This window comes from Macrobrachium rosenbergii, chromosome 7 (assembly GCF_040412425.1).
Source record: "Macrobrachium rosenbergii isolate ZJJX-2024 chromosome 7, ASM4041242v1, whole genome shotgun sequence".
In the NCBI taxonomy this organism is placed as follows: domain Eukaryota; kingdom Metazoa; phylum Arthropoda; class Malacostraca; order Decapoda; family Palaemonidae; genus Macrobrachium; species Macrobrachium rosenbergii.
Genome location: NC_089747.1, coordinates 1852 through 21585, shown reverse-complemented (window position 1 = coordinate 21585; position 19734 = coordinate 1852). Strand labels below are relative to the sequence as shown.

The window sequence follows — 19734 nt, the reverse complement described above, 5'->3', positions numbered from 1 at the left end:
ATAATAATAATAATAATAATAATAATAATATCTGCTGTAGTTCCTTCAAATGATCACCACATTCTTTGGAAGCTTGAATTTCTAGTCAATGGCCCCTCTAGGCTTGTTCCATATGAATAGGGTTCATCTTCTGAATAATAATAATAATAATAATAATAATAATAATAATAATAATAATAATAATAATAATAATAATAATAATAATTATTATTATTATTATTATTATTATTATTATTATTATTATTATTATTATTATTATTATTATTATCTTCTGTAGTTTCTTTCAATTGAGCACCATATTACTTGGAAACTCGAATTTCTAGTCAATGGCCCTTGTAGGTTTGTTCCAAATGCATTGGGTTCATCTGAATACCACTAATATTAATGATAATAACAATAATATCATTCATATCTATGGCTTATAGTTATCCTTATTTGCGTTTCGATTATATATTTGCTTCACATCATATAGAGTAAATATATCTGCCGTTAATGATCGGAAATCTTGCCACCAACAGTCCACCACCGTAGTTTTGCAGTGACGTAACGGGTAACAGTAACTCTTATTGGGTCTCAGCCACACGGGTAGGTACAGGAAGGCTGAAATTAGCTGAAACTGTCAGTCACTTGTCTTGGCCCCAGATGGTATAGAAGTACCGGCCTCCGTGTCTGAAACCCTTCGAATATTTCGTTGAATTCCATTTTGATTGGTGTGTTTTTTCACATCATCAGTGCTCACGGATAGCAAAGGTATTTGTTGTTTATACTGTATAAACAGAGATGGTGTTCAGTGTTTATATGCTGTGTTTACATCCGCCTGCTGTGGTAGGCTAGCTACTGTATCGGAAAGGATTGGCAATGATGCCATGGAGGTCATGAAAGACATAAATGAACTGCAAAAGACAGCCAGTCAAGTATCCAGAACAACTCTGAAAGCACCAGGTTACACAGCAAGTTGCACGTTGAGATCCAAAATGGGGGCCTCTTTCTGCCTTCCTTTCTTCCTTCCAGCCACTCGAGAGATATGAAGAATAAACTGTTCTGTCTGAAACATACGGTACACTTGAGAGTGGTGGGAATAGGCTCCTATACGAGATAACCAGAAAACCCCGTGGGTTCCGCAAGTAAAAGAATATATGAAAGTATTAAACATAAACTTAAGTAAAATCGAATCTCTTAAAGATAGGCAGCTAAAAGAAATAATAAATAACCGGGACAAAAAAGCGTGGCAGAGAGAAATTTATGACAAGACAACATTAAGAATCTACAGAAGATGTAAAGAAAACACAAGAGAAGAAATCTGGTATGATAACACTGAAAAAACAATGCTGACCAGTAGGGCTAGACGAGGCACACTGGAATCAGAAGATAGGAATAGGCTAAAAGGGGAAGAAGATATAGAATGTCTGTGCTGTGAGGGAAAAAAATGAAAACTTAGAAGACCATTTCTTACTCTACTGTCTACCACATATATAATGAGATTAGAAATAGATACAAAGAGGAATTGAAGGAAACTGAAAACAGGAAAGAATTGATGATAAAAGAATTATGGCTTCACAGAGACAAAAAACTTAAACAAGCAAACACAGCAGGAATAGAAGGAGCAAAGGAGGAGGAGCCGTTTCAAAGTATAATTCCGCCTAATACTACTACTGTAATCTGAGCCTGCGTTCTTTAGGTGAGAATCTCATTTTCCTTTATTATTATCATAATTAATGTTCTTATTCTTATTTAATTGCACTTACAGCATATTTCGTCTTTGATTTTGTAACCTTACCAGTAATCTTAGTTATTAAATTGAAATAACGCCATTTATATCATCCAGTAAGTAAGATTGTTCAGAGGACCTAGATCGCGTGGTCCTATTTTCCCTGACCGAGATATAAGTGAATATGCATGACTTTATTGAGTATGCGTTATTTGCTGTAATTATAATGTAAATAACGGTTGTCTCTTATCATTTGAAGGTTAAATAACGCTTAAATACGGCCGAAATGAACGTGAGTTGTGGCCGGCTCACGGCAAGCTTTCGTGTTTAGATGTCAATATACACTACGTATGTTTTAAAGCCATATTTAGCCTTTGATGGCTAAAATGACCTTAAATTAACCGTTGTTTAACATATGGTGTTAAAATAAGGCTTGTGTAAGGCTTAAATAGCGGTTAAATAAGGCCAAAATCAACAAGAGTTGTGGCCGACCCCCTTCGGCATTCGTTTGTGTGTCTGTATGTGTATGTGTATTTTAAAGCCTTAAGTTTGCCTTTTATGACTTAAATTGCCTTATATTAACCACTATTTAACCTATTTTGTTAAGTTTGGTTAAGTTTAACAGTTAGAATAATGTTAGTATAGTCAAACGGCTAGGCTACAGCACAAGGCTATAGGTCGTCAGGCTATGTAGCCTAACTGACCCTAGAGTAAGGCTGACCTTATTTAGATGGCTTCAGATAACATAATTACCTCTTATTGGACCCTAGTACTCACAAATGTTAGATTGCGCGCCACCGCCGGGCCGTGGCGTTCTCTGACTGATACAGGCGAGCCTAGGGTAGGCTAGGTTAGGGAGCCGCTGTAGATTGGGTAGGGGTCATGTAAGGGGTAGGCTAGGTCAGATGACTTGACCCCCCCCCTTAAAAGGCTGTTGGAGGTTACAACTTACTTTGGGGGTGCAAGGATAGGAGGGTGAAAGCCCCCCCTCGGCCAGGTAAAGGCATGGCATCATAGGTTAGACGTTAAACAGGGTAGGTACTTTTCGAAACCACATGATCTCTTTCTTTACATTGCAGGAGTCACGACTTATGCTAATTGTACGGGTCTGTGGGGTGAGAGACCCCCCCTCCCATTGATAGGTCGCTGCATGGCATCCTAGGTTGTGTTAAGGCAGGTCTGGTCAGGTGATATTCCATATGAAATGCCTGCTACAGTTTAGGGGCAATCTGGGCCATAGTTTGTGAGATGAAAGCGCAGACTAGGCTACTAATTCCTACCAATTGCCGACCGAGATATTTACTGTCTTTTGTCAATTGTTTTTTGGTATTATTTTACTTTGAACTGTCATTTTGATACCGGAGTTTTTATGCTGCGATCTTAGTCTCCTTAATGTTATTAATACCGAACTCGCTCTCAAATCTATCGCAAACTTACCGTTACCAAGATATTTAGTCCTGCTGTCTATTGTTCAAGTTTCGCCATTCATTCCAATGGGGCTGGTGCTGGACACGGCACTCTTATTGGTGTTGGTATTAAAGTAAAACTTTACCTTTTTTTATATTTGTCTTATTTTAAATTTATGATATTTACCATCTTTTTTTATGTTTATATGTCTATTTTTTATGTTCATGATATTAACCATCTTTCGTTCATGTTTTGATGTTCTCCACAAGGGTCTGGTACTAAGAACGGCTCCCATTTTGGGCGTAAACAGGTAGTTACCGAACTATCAGGCCACAGTAGGCTAGTAGCCTGCAAATTTTACCTCATATTGGATCCCCAGACCTCATGATTGACCAATAAGTACCGTACCACTGAGCCATGTTGTTCCCTGACCAAAGTAGGGAGCCTGTGTAGACAGCAGACTCACTTGGGCTGGCCTAGGTAGTATCCTTTTCAGATACATCAGGACCTAATTTGACCTAATGTAGGATATGATGCCTTGACTTGTGATAAATACTTTATGTTCCTTCTCTGTTGGGTGGAGGGGTAAGGGCCTAAGCTAGACATTGGTCAGTTTTAAGTGTCTGAGCTTATATGTCTGAGCCATTTTTGTATCTTGGGCAATCAGTGAATTTTTCAGTGTGAGGACACTGGAGGTCTGGTAAGGTCTCTGAGGTGAATTATAGAATAATGAGGCATTTTTTATTCATTTAATGAATATTTTCCTACTAAAGAATACAATTAGGTGTTTTTAATGAATTTTAGTGAAACGTTGTCGTTTTTGCTTTTGTAAACGGTTGTATTATATGAACATCCTAAATTGTTACAATTTTTTGAGATATTGGAGAAGGAGCCATCTTTGCAACGATTACATATCTAAGCTATAGGCGTATGGGAAGATGACTACTAATAAGATAGTGTCAGCTGTATGCTAATGGATGCATTTGGTTTTCAGGTCCAGATGGCGAGAAAGAAAAGAGAGAGAGAGTGGTCCTGGAGAGTCCCTGGTATATTGGGAACGATGTCTGGTCCTTTTTATACCCACAGTGCACCAGGACATCCTCAACACAATGGAAAAAGCAAGCGCTGAGGAAGCAGATGGAATGGAGACGCAGGATGTCAAATTGATGACGTTTGGACTGACAAACTGTGATGAATGTGATAGAACATGGAAAGATTCTAGCAGGTAATTCCCAATTCGATGATGGTCTGAGACCCTGTCGAAGAGTCTTTTCATTTGTATGTTCATCTAACGATAATGCAAAAAGGTGACGTTTGTTTGTCTAACAATAATATAAAAACATTACTTTTTGTTACACTGCAATACAAATTGCAGTCCATATTTTACTAGTCAAAAATATCTTTTCATTTATGTTTTTTGACGATAATATAAAAAGTTTACGTAATTTTTTTTGTTACACTACAATACAAATCGGAATCCCTATTTTACTAAAGACATTACCTGTCTTTGGGGTTTGTGCCATCAGTGCATCTTACACAGTGCACTGTAGGCATTTGCAGCGTCCCTTTGACCCCTAGTTGCTGCACCCAATTTTTAGCCATTTACTTGACCTCCACTCCCACTTCCTTTCTCCCCTCTTCCTGTACAATCACTCCAACTCCACTTTTTGGTGTGTGAGGCCCTGAATGGTCAAAAGTACCTCAATGTTTGGTGTTATATCCAAATTTTTATATGTCAAATCAAACTAAAGTCATTACTTATAGAAGCAATTGAAATATGGAGATAAAAGCAATTGAAATATGGAATTGATGATTTGACTAATGTGTTTTGATTGCTACGAAGAATGGCAGGTCAATCAAACAGTGGGATGCCTCGATGTTCTCTGCTACCTCGACCCCAGACAGTTTTACCATGGCTAATCTCGTTTTTCAGCCTCTTCTGTCATTTCAGTGTGCAGAGTCCATAGACCACTTGAAATTCTGAGTTCTCCAAGAATTTAATAATCTGTAGGGTTTAATGGTTGAAATTCCTGCAGTACCCTCGTCCTAAATGCTGGTGTTTACCCTTCATCCTAGAAAAACCTGCACATCTTGCTTCCAAGAAGAGTAACGCTTGGTCCCTTCTAATCATCTTCTCATTTCTCTAGCTTATTTTGAGTCTGAAACTAGAAAGTTTTCGTCTTCGAAGATACTGGAGCCTTGCAACTTAGTATGGAATCTTCCCTTTGTTATCAGTCTAGTCTTTAAACTGTTGCTGCTTTTTAGATTCTGTAATAGAATAAGCTGCGGAAGTTCTTTCCCATTCTTAGCTGACTTGACAAAGGTGTTACGGCATTTGTGAAATGCTTTTGGCTTCAAATTTGGTGGAGTGGAGACTGAGATGTATCATAACTGGTTGTATTTTTAATTGATTCGCATAGTTTTTGAAGTCAGAAGTGATATCAAGGTTTGGAGCACATTAGGTTCCATGGATTGCTTTCCAGTTTTGATTGTTTAGACCAGCATTCATATCTGCATTGATTATAGATTTTATATCAATGCTTACTGATAATGAACTCTTGTAATCTTTGAAGTCAAAAGTGACAGTCAGGCTTTTAAGCATATGTTGAATATCGTGCTGCAATTTCAGCTGATTATACTTAACGTTAGTTTCCTTTAATTAACTTATCTAGTCATAGAACCTGTTATAAGAGAAGCAAGTCTATTTTTTTTTATCTAGGCTTCCAGTGCCATAGACATACAAGATACTAGTTTAACAAACATTTTCTCGTAGCATCGCAAACCCTAGATGTAAACTTATCAGTTATTGGAAGTCACGGCTCCAGCAAGAGTAACTGACTTGAAAAGATCAGAGGGTGAAAGTATTGGAAAGCATGGTTCACTCTAAGTGGGGACATTGACAGCATTAGAAAATTTTTGAAAGACGACATGATGATGATGATGACGATTATTTTTTAGCAAACAGTTTTCGAGAGTCGAGAGCTGTTCTTCAAGAAAATAGTTTTAAAGAAAGTGTCTCTTCACCAAAATAAGTTGATTGTAGATTGGCCTATTTTGATTGCCTGCATTTTTGTGGGACCTCTGCTAAACCAGATTTGGGAACTGCACTCTGGGATGGGTTTCTTTTCAGACATCGGCAGAATTTAGACGATTGTATGTTGTCTTAACCTGGTTATCAGTTGGATAGATCTTTGTAAATCCACAGATAATGATCACAGCTGGGCTGACTTGCATGGTGTGTCATGAACAAGTTTCTGTATGCACAGGCATTCAAAATTGACTGATCTCTTGGGAAATTAACATAGAGTCACAAACTCATTTTAGTTTCCATTGCAGTGAGAAATCCTCTGAAATAGGCCTGGAATGAGTGCGCACTTGCATTATTTGAGTTTTAACCGGAAAAATGCGTTGGTATAGGCTATGAGTTTTGATGTTTGTGTAAGTTAGAAGTTTTCACCAGTAGCTGGAGAAACTAAAGTACCTAAATTATTTGTGGCCTTATGGGAACTTCCTAGATAGTGACCCCCAAGGGTTTTCAGGGGTCATTATCTAGGACTGATATTTCTTGGGGGTCATTATCTTTATGATATTTACAGTCCTTTGCTTATGTTTTTACGGTCATCCCCAACAGGGTAAGGTGGATACATACCGGGTTAAAACCCTTTTTGGGGGAGGCGCTATCTAGGAAAGATCTTGCGTTGTTCTTGCATTTCTTAGCCAGTCTGCGTCTGTGAAATTTAGATCAGCAATGAGGGAAACTATCTGTTGAAACTGTTTGTTTTCCTCACTGTACTGACAGCCAAGGTACAGGAAAACCTTAAGAAAAGTCAATGATTTGTTGAGCGTATGTCTGATTATTATCGTGTGGATGTTCCTTGAATGTGAAATGTTCTACGCTACAGTATATCCCTTCATCACATAGTCGGCTGAAGTAAACCATGATAAATCCTGACATATTGGGTATTAACAGAGATTTTAGAAATTATGATGGAAATGACACAGGCTACCCTTCTATTTGAATTTGTCAGTTCGTTCAGGTTCTGGAACTAAATAAGTTCAAGATCATTCTTCATATCAGTAATAATTATTGTCCAGTGTCATGGTGAAACATTGAGAGCCAATACTGAGGTCATTCTTGAGAAGAGCTCAGTTCCTATAATATAGCAAACTGCAGTGATGTATTCATCCTTGAATATTATTTGTATCCAGCCATTTCCTGTAATAAGTATATAACACAGAAAATTTTTGTTACAGATGATGAGTCGCTTCAAGTTCTACAGCCATTTCGATCCAAGTTTCAGTACACTCATGAAGACAGTTCAGATACAGCTCAAGGCCTTTCAACAGTTCAGTCAAGTAAAACAGAAAAAAAAGTACTTCCTTGATATTATGCCACGTGTAACAAAGCACTTCTCTTTATTTCCAGAACCATAAATTCATCTAAAGCCTTTGATAAAGTAAACCCCGTCCTTTGATAGAGAAAGAGCTGAGAAATGCCCCTCAGTAAAGCAGATTTGGCTATATGGTCTATTACTGCAAACGTATTTCGAAATGATGATTCTTAGGGCGACATTCAGCTCTGGAATAGTCAATTCGTATCGTGAAATCAGTACTATATCAATTATAGCCCCAGAAATTTTGATTTGACAAATCAACACGGTACAGGTTAAGCTATTATTATATTTGAATCCTGAAATCATTATGAGCAACAAAAATAATAGCAAAATCAAAAAGTAATGAAACAGGGAATTAATAAGTAGGAATTGATTTTTTCGTCTGGTTTGTAAAGCGTACTTGATACCTGAATGGTGTCAAGTCTGATTTAGTTGGGGATAAATTTGTGGGTAGGTGCTGGATGAGTGTCTATAACTATAATGCAAATGTGATGATTTTGATAAAAGAAAATCTTAAAAATTTAAAGAAATCTGCTTTAGTCTCAAAATTGTCTGTGTGGAAACGAACTGGGCTGTATCAGATGGACTTCATGGATGTACTGAAATGACTTCGAGGAGTGGGAGGAACCAGGAACCTCTGGAGTAACTGGGAAAACTGATGTTAAGGTGGAGAGCAAACCAGCCTTCAGGAGAAGGCAGGAGTCAGTCACTGCAATTGGTAAGAGTATTCATATGGAACAAACCCACCAAAGGGGCCATTAACTTGAAATTCTTTAAGCTTCCAAAGAATATTAAGGTGTTCATTAGAAAGAAGTAAGAGGAGGTACAGTAAAGGGAAATATGGGAAGAAGAACCCTCACATTCTTTTAACATTATAAGGTCTGTGTTATGTTCATGCTAAATAAAGGACTCACATAGTACTGTAATGTAATATACAATCATTATTTCAATCTTTATACCATAATGTACTTTCATTGATATGTTTTAATCATTCATGTAATGTGTACAGTATTACATACAGGTAGGCATTGAGAAAATCACCTTGCTACTGGTAGTTCTCTGTAGGGGTTTCTGTTGCACCTGTAAAAGGTTCCAAGAATTCCTTTGGGACAGCTGCTGCTGCTCGTTGGTACCTTCCGCTCTCCCATCTTACTGGCTAGTGGCTCCCTCCTGGTTACAGTCTTTACACATCTGTCAGTAAAGTTCAATTATGTATTAATGAAACTGCTTCTTGAATTAATCCTTCCTGCTTTGCACGTGTCATACACTGTATAGTCAGCATACTTGACCCTTCCACTATATCTGCATTTAGGGTTGCAATCCTAAAACATGAAGGATTGAGACGCACTTTTCTTTTATCATTTGTCAAGATAATTAACTTCCAGATACTACACTAGGTCTAATCCCTCTGCTGTAATTCAAGTTAGATTTAACTAAAACCAGACTAACGACTAATTTCTTGTTTCTCAGGTGCTTTGGGCTTTATGAACAACTGATCTCGTCAGAGCCATGACAAGGCATCTTCAATTTTCGATTTTTCTACAACAATAATGTCAAGAAACCACTTACTCCCTATTGGTAAGGAATGTGTACTTCCCTTTTTTGACCTGACCAAAGATTAGGAAGCATATGGTTATTACATTGTAACTATAGATATGTGAATAATAAAACTAATATATTAGTTATTTGTGCATTAGTCTAGTTCTCAGTACAGTAATGGATTCCCATGTCTCATTTCTCAGTATAATGTTGTTCGGATTCCACAATAAGCTGTAGGTCCCGTTGCTAGGTGACCAATTGGTTCTTAGCCACGTAAAATAAATCTAATCCTTCGGGCCAGCCCTAGGAGAGCTGTTAATCAGCTCAGTGGTCTGGTTAAACTAAAGTATACTAAACTTTTCTAGTATTAAGGTTTCAGCTACGTTTCATAACCCAGTAAACACTATCGCGAAGGATTTGTTGAATTTTTACCATAGAATTTTGTTTTCTGCCTTTTACCTCTGTGAGACTTCACTTCGCATTGCCCTGCATTTTCAGAGAACTAAAAGACAGGCCTCTATCATTCCTGAACTGCTTTTAATGTCCAGGGCGATTGTACGGCTCCAAGAGACTGAACCACATTATTTTTGTACAATAAAGAGTGTCATATCTAGACTGCCTTACGTCCAGTGTATTTTTACTGAAACAAAGAGCTGAGACTACAGTCTTGCTACAGTATTGCTGTTGGGCATTAGTATAAAGCTCATGTCCAGTGGCTTTTTACTGAATTAGGGAGTTAGGACAACATTGTAACTGGCTACCTTGAGTGTTTTATACTGAAGTGTTAAGAATTCAATACAGTATTGTTGGTTGGTATTCAGGGCGTGTTTTCTAAATGTCGAGACAGGGCTAATTTATTACTCTGTTACTTGTTGTATTAAAAGGAGTTTTACTGAGAAAAGAAGCAGAACTACATCTTTGATATTCAGGGTAATAGTGTTTCATTGCTAAAGTTGATGTTTAGTCGGATTTGTAAGTGTTTTAATTGCATCAGGATTTTCTCAACTTGATGCAATGGGTAACCACATTTTTTCACTCCGTTATTGATATCTGGGCAAAATATTTCGATAACAAAGGACATATTGGCATTGCTGGTATACAATTCTCCTTGCTTTAAAATACTCCATGATCAGATGTTGAAAATCTGATTGTTAGGACTGTTGCTCAGAAAACAAGAGTGATGCACTATACGAGGTAAAAGGTTTGTGGTGTAATATAGTATTCAAATCTTACACTTTTGGGAAATACTTTTCATTTATGCTATCAGTTATGAAGGACTCCATTTAATTTTAGATATTCGCAACTTTTACATAATATATCTTGGTACTTAACTAAAACCATTTGACAGTGCACTATATTACTAAAAATTAGCGGGAGGGGTCTTGCACACTGTGTCAAAGTACCATTTCGATCAAATAATTAGTTTGAAAGAGATTTTAGAAAAACGATGACTCGCAGTTCCTGAAATGGAGAGTTGTTTAAATTTTCTCTGTTGCTCTCAAGTGGTTATGGGTCAATTTTAGGGTCTTTTTTATGAAATGATTTGGTTTTTATGAGTACCTTGAGATGTGTAGTTGGTGAGAGCAGTAACTGACCCTTTTTCTGACAGTAACTGAGACAACCAGGGAAGTGTTTGGATGATTTAGGACAAACTAGAGAGAGGTGGGACAATGTTAGTACTGAAAAATCTTTCCAGATTTCGGGAAAATGTTGAAATGGCTTTATAAATGTTATAGCCAGGCTCAGGTAATAATAATAATAATGATGATGATGCAGGTAAAAAGAATATTTTACTGTGATTTGCTAATATATATTTAGGCTAAGAAGCCTCCCACTTTTGCATTGCAATTCAATTTTGAATTAACGTTCACAGTAGCTGTGAAAAGATGGAATTTAGCTTCATTAAGATGTCCTTCATAAAATACCACAGACGCTCATTACTGGTCTGAAAAAGCCCCTGCCCCATCTGTGCCCCATCTAGTAAAAGGGGCCAGGGTATAGGATGCTTGGGGCCTGGCTATAACGAATTATCTTTCATCTCAATACATTTGTAAAACCAAAAGACCTCATCTCTTCAGGTTGTGATGGCCATTAGACCAGTGATTGATGGCATTAACTTCATTTTCCTCATCTCTTCAGGAAATTTGTGCAGTGTGCCTATTGGCCAGATGAAGGGAAAAAATGGTTCCACCAAACATGCTGATCTTGGGAAGACTCCAGTCTCTCTGGTATGAACTTAAGAACTGACCATTAAAACTATGACTTCAAGAAAGGCCTACATTTAGATTTGTCCCTACTGACTCAAAGTCGAGTAGAGTTCAGCTTTTCTTCGTGTAGTTTTTAAGTAGGAACTGTAGGAGTCTATATCTTGTGAGGTAGTTCCATGTAGTTCAGGTGATATATTTTATTACTGAAACCTGCTTCTGGTGTATTATTTCAGGAGAAACATTTCCATTTTTATGTCTTCTCAGTTGAATGTTAATATCAGGTAGTTCAGAACTATTCAGGATGTATAGACTTATTTTATACCTAAAGCTCATATGAGCTTAATTTAAACTGATTAACGTTTACCTAGATTTTTCATAAGTTTATTGTCAGGTAAAATATAACTCGGTATGTTTCAGAATTCATATTTATCTTGCTAAGACTTCTTATTACTTGAAGACCAGATGTCAGTCAGTTCAGCACATATCAGGATACACAGTCTATTTTCCACTTAAATTTTTCTATTTGCTAGTAAGTAGTTCACTGTTTCAGAATATACTGCATATATTGATCACTTATTTTCATATCAGTCAAACAATAGCTATGTGGTACCTCATTATACTTCAGGACAGATAGTCTTTGCTACTTGAGATTCATAAGTTTATTATGCCAAGTCCTTCAAGACAGTTCTGTTTCCATTTTAAAATAACTATCTGCTCTATCAGTTTTAGGATACATAGGTTTTAAAAATAAATTCCTATATGTTTAATATTAGCTATCAAGTAGTTCTGTATGTTTCAGGATACGTGGATACATAGTTTTGCTTGATCTGGAATCTAATGTCAGTCTGATATCAATCAAAAGTAGTTCAGTGTATCCGGAACGTAGGTCATTCAGTTTTCTTGTAAAGCAGCAGCTATCTGGCAACTTTCAGGTTACATTTTTTTTATATAAGATTCCTAGCAGTTTCAAATTAGCCGTCAAAAAGCTCAGTTTGTTTCAGGATACACAGCCTTTGCTTTGTTTATCCAAATATCTTATTTAGATATTTCATTAGTTTGATAGTTAGGTCTTCAGATACAAATTTTCCACTTGAATTTCTTGGTAGCGTTAACATCAGCTATCAGTAGCATAGTACATTTCAGGATACATAATTTTTACCTACAATTCTCATTAGTTTACTGTCATCTACCAAGGAGTTAAGGCTATTTCAGGCTACATAACATTAAACATAAGTTTCTTGTTAGTGAAATAACAGCTTTTAGGCATTTGACTTATATCGAGAAGTCACGTATGTTAAAGAATAGCTTTCTATTAACTTTGTTTAATATTACAGTCAGGTAATTGACTGGTTTACAGAATACATTTCTGTCTTGTACAGTATCCAGTAGGTCATTGTTCAATGCATACTTGCCCAGTACGAAGATCACATGAGATATCAGAAGGGTATGCTTATTATTTTCAGCCATTTTCCAGGAGTTCGAAATTATCAACAGCAAAAAGTTAACAGTTGCAAGCAATAGGTTTGACTGATTTTAGGGAATATCTTCGTAGCAGTCAGTATAGTTAAGAATAGTTGTGTGGAGTCAAACCTGTGAGGTGTTAACCTTTATAGAATAGGTAATATTCATGGCTAAAGTACAAATTATTCCGGATATTTTTCCTCAGTAAAGCTTAGAGATATTGCTAAATCAGCTTCCAGGACAGTAGGGACCTGGAATTAAGCTTCTCGTATACTTTTTGAAAGTTTTGTCCACAGTTTGTTTCTTTAGTGATTTATATCAGATTTCCTTTAGAAAATTAGTATAATAGTTCCTAGGTCTTGTATTATTGTAATGTTATATAAGCGTTGGTTCTTATATACTATTTTGAAACTTAGGTTATTGAAAGAAGTCATCCTGAAACACTGACACGTTTGCACTGTTGAGGCAGGAAATATTTCAAAGTTAGTTTATTAGTTTTATCTCGGATTTGATGATAGTTGAAGAACTTGTCATTATTTTCAAGTGATTAAACAAAACACTGTGAATTTTGTACAAAGCTTGCCATGACAATAATGCTTCTTGCTTAGCATTAAACGTACACCACTTGAAGGTTAATTGTGTAAATATTGGAGAGGACCTTATCAAGAGCATTATTATCATGGCATCTCTGCATATTTCAAGACACTGAGGCTGGCATGGGGAGGTTCCAAATTGAAAGTGTTACACTGAGGGCACACTTTGGTATTGTTGTCAAATGCATCATAGATAAATTATTTAATAAGTGAACTCTAAATTTCACTGTTACTTTAAGGGGCATTTGCAATACTGATAATGGCATTTTAAGTGAATGATTCAGTCATATTGAATGCATTACTTGAGGATAATTTGGTTTTCTAAAATATTGTAGGTAAATGAATCTGTAAGTAGGCTCAAATTCAAAGCATTATCTTAAACGGGATTCAGCATTGTTAACAGTGGTGTCTTAGGTATATAAGTAAATTTGAAAGTGTCTTTGAAGGGCAATTTGACAAGGCTATATTTGACATATGAATGAATAAGTATTCTCAGTTATGTGAAGAGTTTATTCGACTTAATGTTAATCTTGAGAACTAGTCATTTACTTTTCATTAAGGCACTAAGTATTTTTCAGACATTTAACATACAAGGTCAATTCCTTCCTTAGTAGACTCATAGCTATTAGGAGAGTTGCTGTTTAATTGAATACTCTTTTTAACTGTTTTGCGATACAAGCAAATCACACCTCTCTCTCTCCTTGTGAGGTTCTCACAAAGGGACTGATTTTCCATGAAGGTTGTAAATTGGAGTAGTTAGGTTAGAGGTTGAACAGCAAAGTGGAAGCTATTTGATAATCAGGGAGTTTTGTTATACGTATACTTGGCATCGAAAATAGTTATCAGAAATGAAATATTAACAGAAGAGTTCTGTCTAAGCTTAGGACCCAAATCAATTCTGAAATGGTCTATAGTTACATTTCAAGAAGGTCTGTCTTAAATCGCTTGTGACTGTAACGTCAGTTATTTGAGAAATTAAGTTATTTCTGAGTTATAGATTTAGTCAATTTTAGAAGAACAAGTGCAACAGTGTCTTGACATATGGAGAATTTTAGGCTAAGGTATAATGATTTTTTTAGTGTTGAATTATTGCATAGAGTTCCCATTGAATTTAAATTTATGAGATCAAGGTTCAGTTAACTGTTATAGTTGAAAATTTAACTGTTATTGTTAAAAATTTAACTTTAAATTTTGAGTAATGGGAAAGTTATTGTAATACCAAATTGTAAATTTATTTTATTCTATACAAGGACTTGTGTATTTCAGCTTACTGCTCAGTTCTCACCAAGACTTAGGCTTCATTTAGCTAGAAAAAGCAATTAGTGCCTTTTTTAGTTTATTATCAAACAAAATAAGCTTACAAACTTCTGAGGAAACTAGTGGTACCAAAATAATTCAAGAAAATTATAATATCCAGCGTCTCCTTAGTTATGTATATCATGTAGACATTGTAATCTAGGTTTGATGAGCTAAATTTGGAGACTCATAGCTATGCAGATTCCCCCACTGGCCAACGTTTGCAATAATCTGAGATAGCAAAACTATTTTGCAGTGTTCTCATCCATAGAAACTGGATATAGGAACGAGATATTTTGTAGATTGGTGTAAATAACTTGGACATTGTTCTTATTTCTTCCTCTTCAGCCTTCCATTCTGACTAGACTTCTATTTCTGTCAACTTGCAATCACATTTCACATTCAAGGGAATTTCTTCAGTCTCCTGTTAAAGATGTTACATAGAAACACTTTTACATTTACAGTACAACTTGTAAGCTGCAGAATTGCACACTTTCACTTTTCATGCTGTAATAAAACCCTCACAATTTGTTGACCAGTTTCTGCATACTTTGCTTGTTCTCATTCTCTCTCTCTTCACTCTTTAAATTCCTCTCTCATCTCACACACACACACACATTGATTTTTCCATTTCACATGGTTTTTTTTTAAAGCATCATTTCACACTTGAATTCATTACAACACCTTCAAAGGTGCTTTTTTCCATTACACATTTCACACTTGAATTCTCACACTTAAACACTTTTTCCTCTAGACACAGGGATTAAATACCTCACTCTTAACATTCTCACACTTGCTTCCCTGGACACATCAAAACACTAAACACACAACTTAAAACGTGTGTGTGTATGTTCAGTTTCTCCATAATCACAGATATTACGATCTTAGATTAGGGCATGAAATAGGTAAAGTAAATCTTTGGACGTAATATTTGCTTTATTACCTAAATTTAAGTGAATTCTATTGTTTTTTGTCATAAATTTTCAACAGTTCATGTTTTTTTAATGTGATTAACTTAGGAGGTTCATATTACCTTAATATTTGAGAAGGGAAGCCATTCTTTACACTGTGTGCAAAGTGAGAACTAGAGCAGTGTCTGCAATGATTAAAAGTTAACTTGTAAACCTGAACGATTTAAAGAAAATTATGGAATATTGCTCTTTATTCAGGACATAAGCTGAAGTACAGAAGCCTTCTTATATATATGTACTCTGTATGAACACAAAACTGGAAAAATGTATAAAAAGACTAAAGAATAAAGGACTCCTTGGGGTCAGCATTGCAGTGCCCCGAAGGAGGGAGAAAGAGAGAGAGAGAGAGAGAGAGCACCCTCAGCTGGAGGTAATGAAACCAGTCAGTTGCCAACTTTGAAGCCGACCCAAAGGGCTTAAGTTTTCTAAGCTGACAACAGCTGATTGCTGAGGTGGGAAAAAGTCTTGTATATGCTTCCCTCGTGCTTTCCAGTTTTCCAGTGCTTTTCCAGTCCATTTCAGATGTCAAAGAATGATGTTATTGTACAGAAAGTCCAAGGTGTGTGGGGTAATGTTACTTCTAAGGCATTCCTTGACTTATGATTATTCTTATGACTGTATTTGTACTTGAACTTCTTTGCCTGTAGTGTTTTATGAACTGGTGTACTGAGCCTGTATGTTTTGGCTGCCAGAATTTTGTATCAAACGAGTATAGTGGCCCCGAAAAATCCCTAGTCCATTTTTTTCTGTATGTAAGAAAATCTACGATTTTCAGACATTTTGTCAATCTGTTTTCTGTTTTCTCTAATATTTCTCGTAAGATTTTCTCCCACGTCTTGTTACAGAATTTTTGTTGCGTTGAATGTCGTAGAAAACGGGGAACATTAAGTAAAAGACTTGTGGCTGTGATGTGTGAATATGTTTTCAAATGTATTAGACATTGTACATTTGGGTTTGTATCTGTCAGAATTATTTCCTTAAAGCTGTGTGTACATTCACTTGTAAATATTCATGAATAGGGGTATTTGATCTGTCTTCAAAGATACTTGTAAATGAAATTGACTTTTTATTATGGATAACTGACTAAAATTACTTCGCATAGTGAGATGCAGAAGTGCTCTATATCCTTCTATTATTTTCTAAGAAAAGTTCCATTTTGGGGAAAAATTCAGGATTGTCATGTTTTACTTATAAGTCAGTTATTATTATTATTATAATGTGCTATTTCAAATACCATTTCCTGGCCAAGTTCCATTCAATTTGGCGATGCAATGTAGAAAAAATTCTAATTTGTAAAGCATCGTTTACCAAGTTTAGAGAATTTATTTTTATGGGCAGAATTTGTTATTTTTGCTGATTTTGAATTTGATTGTGTCAAATGCTGGTATTTTAAAAGTTTACATGAAAATTTTCCACAAGGTTGTATTTAAGTCAAGTATTCAATATCATTTATATCCTACCAGATGTCAGCACATCTAAAATAAGTCTATAAACACATTTTGAAAGTAAAAAGTTATCCTCTCGGTCAAGTTACCGACAAAACTGATAATTACATTACAGACACAACCATCATTCCAAAAGGGGGTACCAGCTTGGGGCTCAAACTTTCGCTTCTTAGCCTTGACACTTCATTCGTGTACCTGAAATAAAGAATGGATAAATACTGCTGGACGAGCAGTTTAGAATTCTGTGAGAAACCATGCAAAGTTCATAACATCGTCAGTTAATTAGACGAAATCGGTTTGTGTGTGTGTGTGTGTGTGGAGGACTTTATGGAAGCCTTTGTAAAAGGGTTAATGTGTAATAATCTGACTTTTGATATACTAGAAAGGTGATTATACACCTAATTATACCAAATACCTTACCATAAGGCATGCTGAGATTCTCAGGCCATGAGGGATAATAGATTAAAAACAAAGGTTTTCCTTGCCATTTAATTAGATGAGGAAACTGTCCTTAGGTTACCTTACTAATGTAAAGCTTAATGTATGCAGAAAGTATCCCGTGAACGGTTTAGTTAGGATTCAGATGAATCGTGCTATGGAGGATCAAGTTGTCATTTCCTTACAGAAACGGCAACGCTCTGTAATGCCAATTTCTGAAACATTTACGTCAGTTTGTAATGGTTAAGTGGCTTCAGGTACTGAAAGGTTTCCTCTGAAGGTTTGTAGACTATAAAAGTGTTGTACTGGTTTACTAAACCTTGTGTTTGCTCTTAGATCTGAAGAAGCATCTCCCTAATGTGTAGTGCCTGAGTAATGGTAATGTAGTACTGTTTTTTACTGATTTGTTGCTGGTAGAATATGTGATCTGAGACCTGATTTTGTTGCTTTGTGGATATTTAGATACATAACTGGTGCAACCTTTTTATTGCTCTGGAATGGGGTGGCAGGACTTACTGAGTCATGGAAAAAAATGCACGTTAAAAACGAAGAAGAAGGTACCGTGAGGAGGCAGTAGAATGTCAATTGATTTGACAGTAACCTTTCTAGATGTCAGAGGATTTGTGTACTGTAGAGGTTTTTCGAGTGTTGATACAGCAGTGTCATTTAGGAAGCCTACTGATATGTAGTTTAGGATTAAATAAGTCCTTTTTTATGGTGTTGGTTTGTGGTTTAATCCATTTGCTTGTGATGTCTTGGGATTCAGTGTTATTCCACAAGAGTCAAGTTTTGGAATAATTGAAGGATACAAGGTTTCCTGTTAATAGACCGATGCTGAGAGCAAATTTTGTTAATGTTAAGAGTTCTGCCTAAGTTTTTCAGTAGCAAATTTTTTGCCAGTCTAGCAGATTTATCTTGTACAGGAATTTTTGATAATGTCTAGCTTTACTAGGGTTTGCCAAGAGTTGTATCTTGGCTAAATTTTTGTGAACAGGAAAGCTTGATAATGTCTAGCTTTACTAGGGGTTTGCTAAGAGTTGTATCTTGGCTAAATTTTTGGTGAACAGGAAAGCTTGATAATGTCTAGCTTTGCTAGTTGGTTTGCTAAGAGTTGTAGCTTGGCTAAATTTTTGCTTAAGTTAAAGCTAAATTTTTGTCTAGCTTCTATGGTAGCTTGGGGGGTTTGCTAAGAATTTTGGCTAAATTTTGGTGTACAGGAAAGCTTGATAATGTCTAGCTTTGCTGGGGTTTGCTAAAGAGTTCTATCTTGGCTACAACTAAAATGTGGAATATTTTGCCCAGTGCTGTCAAAGTCTTCATTGAGTTTCTCCAGACGTTTAAGGAGCAAATCCGTTCCTGCTCTGTTGCTGACGTCTAATCCTGAATATCAGGTGTGTTGGTTTTATTTTCATTTCCCACATTTTCATTGATTCATCACCTTTACATATAACTTGACTCTCTCTGCAGGCTGATTTTCCTAATTTTGGAGCCCTGTTTTATTGTCTGTTGATTTTGTTCATGAGGGTTTTCAGGTGAATATTTAAAAAGAGAAACGAGATTGTAAAGGTACATCATGTTAAGATCTCTTGAAAACTGGTTTATAACAAAAGAGTATTACAGGTACTGATAGTATTGACAGAATTAGTCCAGGGTAGTGGTGCTGGACATCTAGGTACTGTTAAATGATAGCCTGTAACAATCTTGGACTGTTTTTTTGGTACACAAAGACAGAATCAGGATTCATTATAATTAGTATCATATGAATACATGATATCAAGTGTAAAGCACAGGATATGTTTGTTGTGTGTTTGAAACAAGTCCAGGATTCTGGGAAATGATATTGGTTCAAGATCAATTAGGATTCAGGAAGTCTGTGCTCTTGGTAGAATTTGGTTTAGGAAGTGTCTTAGTTGATAAAAGTTTTGGTTTGATTTAAGAAAGTGTTTTAGTCTTTGAAACCTTTACATTTTTGGGGAAGTTTGTTGTGACACTTTTGCTTGAAATAAGATCCTCCTTGTGTTATGCTTTCACTTTTAAGAAAGTCAGTCTCTGAAAATTATTCAGAGAAAGTCTGATTCTTCATGATAATCTGCTCTGAGAAAGTGTGCCTTTGATATTTTTTTCATTCAGGTGGTCTCTTGGTTTGTAATACATTTGGTTTTGGATTGCACACTAGTCTGTGACAGAATTTTATTTACAATGTCTGCGTGTTGCTTTTACCTTCATGTATTCTGTTAGTCTGCAGTTGTTTTGTCTTCAGGAAGTCTGTTAATTT

The 19734-nt window shown here is 36.0% G+C and overlaps 1 long non-coding RNA gene across 3 annotated transcripts; it reads left to right on the top strand.

The window, feature by feature from the left end:
- The first annotated feature begins 588 nt into the window (after nt 1-588).
- LOC136839963 (uncharacterized) lies at nt 589-19493 on the top strand. 3 transcript variants are annotated; one of them, XR_010853480.1, is made up of 5 exons: nt 589-1678; nt 4110-4340; nt 7370-8227; nt 8980-9166; nt 11144-19493. It is a non-coding gene; the product is annotated as an uncharacterized lncRNA (long non-coding RNA). The 3 variants fall into 3 exon arrangements; XR_010853478.1 differs by lacking the exon at nt 589-1678 and having other exon boundaries at nt 2015-4340; nt 11188-19493; XR_010853479.1 differs by lacking the exon at nt 589-1678 and having other exon boundaries at nt 2015-4340.
- The last annotated feature ends 241 nt before the right edge of the window (nt 19494-19734 follow it).